Raw genomic sequence first — 2,497 nt, 5'->3', positions numbered from 1 at the left:
CCACAGCTGACAGGAATCACAACCCAGCCACTGTTACTCCACAGCACTCAACGCACTGCCAACAAACACAGCAACACACTAACGAGGGGGAGACAGAGATGCCCAGAGAAGGAGGCAAACCACAGCCACAGCCACAGAGCCGTCAGACAAGAGGGTTAAAATGGCCACGTCGCTTACCTAAAGAGCCCTCAAAATATGGCAAACTGTCTTAAAATGCCCTCAAAACATGTCAAATTGTCTTTAAATGGCCTCAAAACACCACAAACTGTCTTAAAATGCCCTCAAAACATGCCAAATTGTCTTAAAATGCCCTCAAAACATGTCAAACTGTCTTAAAATGCCCTCAAAACATGTCAAACTGTCTTAAAATGTCCTCAAAACATGTCAAACTGTCTTAAAATGCCCTCAAAACATGCCAAACTGTCTTAATATGTCCTCAAAACATGCCAAACTGTCTTAAAATGCCTCAAAATACCAAACTGTCTTAAATGCCTCAAAACATGTCAAACTGTCTTAATATACCCTCAAAACATACCAAACTGTCTTAAAATGTCCTCAAAACATGTCAAACTGTCTTAAAATGCCCTCAAAACATTACAAATTGTCTTTAAATGCCCTCAAAACATGTCAAACTGTCTTAAAATACCCTCAAAACATGCCAAACTGTCTTAAAATGCCCTCAAAACACCACAAACTGTCTTAAAATGCTCTCAAAATATGGCAAACTGTCTTAAAATGCCCTCAAAACATGTCAAACTGTCTTAAAATGCCTTCAAAACACCACACACAAACTGTCTTAAAATACCCTCAAAACACCACAAACTGTCTTAAAATGTTCTCAAAATATGTCAAACTGTCTTAAAATGCTCTCAAAATATGGCAAACTGTCTTAAAATGCTCTCAAAACATGTCAAACTGTCTTTAAATGCCCTTAAAACACCACAAATTGTCTTAAAATGTCCTCAAAACACTCCAAACTGTCTTAAAATGCCCTCAAAACATGCCAAACTGTCTTAAAATGCCCTCAAAACACCACAAACTGTCTTAAAATGCCCTCAAAACATGTCAAACTGTCTTAAAATGCCCTCAAAACACCATAAAATGTCTTAAAATGTCAAATTGTCTTAAAATGTCCTCAAAACATACCAAACTGTCTTAAAATGTCCTCAAAACATGTCAAATTGTCCTAAAATGCTCTCAAAACATACCAAACTGTCTTAAATGCCCTCAAAACATGTCAAACTGTCTTAAAATGCCCTCAAAACACAAACTGTCTTAAAATGCCCTCAAAACATGGCAAACTGTCTTAAAATGTCCTCAAAACATGTCAAACTGTCTTAAAATGCCCTCAAACACCACAAACTGTCTTAAATGCCCTCAAAACATGGCAAACTGTCTTAAAATGCCCTCAAAACACCACAAATTGTCTTAAAATGCCCTCAAAACATGTCAAACTGTCTTAAAATGTCCTCAAAACATGTCAAACTGTCTTAAAATGCCCTCAAAACATGTCAAACTGTCTTAAAATGCCCTCAAAACACCACAAATTGTCTTAAAATGCCCTCAAAACATACAAACTGTCTTTAAATGCCCTCAAAACATGTCAAACTGTCTTAAAATGCCCTCAAAACACTACAAATTGTCTTAAAATGCCCTCAAAACATGGCAAACTGTCTTAAAATGGCCTCAAAACACCACAAACTGTCTTAAAATGCCCTCAAAACATGTCAAATTGTCTTTAAATGCCCTCAAAACATGTCAAATTGTCTTTAAATGCCCTCAAAACATGTCAAACTGTCTTAAAATGCCCTCAAAACACCACAAACTGTCTTAAAATGCCCTCAAAACATGTCAAATTGTCTTAAAATGTCCTCAAAACACCACAAACTGTCTTCATATGCCCTCAAAACATGCCAAACTGTCTTTAAATGCCCTCTAAACACCACAAACTGTCTTCATATGCCCTCAAAACATGCCAAACTGTCTTAAAATGCCCTCAAAACACCACAAATTGTAGTAATAGTAGTAGTAGTAGTAGTAGTAGTAGTAATAGTAGTCTCTCTCTCTCTCTCTTTCTCTCTACATGTTTCTCTTTCTCTTTCTCTCCATCCTAGTCTTTTTTTCTCTCCAATCCGTCACCTACCCACTCCCCTCTCTCTCTCTCTCCACTTTTCTCTCCATCTCTCTATTCCATGTTTTCTCTCTAATTGTTCCTATGTGGTTCCCTCTCTCTTTCTCTCCATCCTAATCTTTTTTTCTCTCCAATCCGTCACCTACCCACTCCCCTCTCTCTCTCTCTTTTTCTCCATCTCCACCTCCCCTCTCACATATGTCTCCTCCCTCTCCCACACCTCTCTTGCTTCTCCCCGTCACTTTCTCTCCACCTCTCCCTTTCTCCCGTTCAAATCCGTCACCTACCCACTCTCCCTCTCACTTTTCTCTCCATCTCTCACCTCTCTCTCTCTCTCTCTCACCTTTCCACGTTCCGGAGCGACAA

Source organism: Portunus trituberculatus, chromosome 11 (assembly GCF_017591435.1).
Source record: "Portunus trituberculatus isolate SZX2019 chromosome 11, ASM1759143v1, whole genome shotgun sequence".
NCBI classification, from domain to species: Eukaryota; Metazoa; Arthropoda; class Malacostraca; order Decapoda; family Portunidae; genus Portunus; species Portunus trituberculatus.
The sequence above is the reverse complement of the archived record's forward strand: the minus strand, read 5'-3'. Positions refer to the sequence as shown.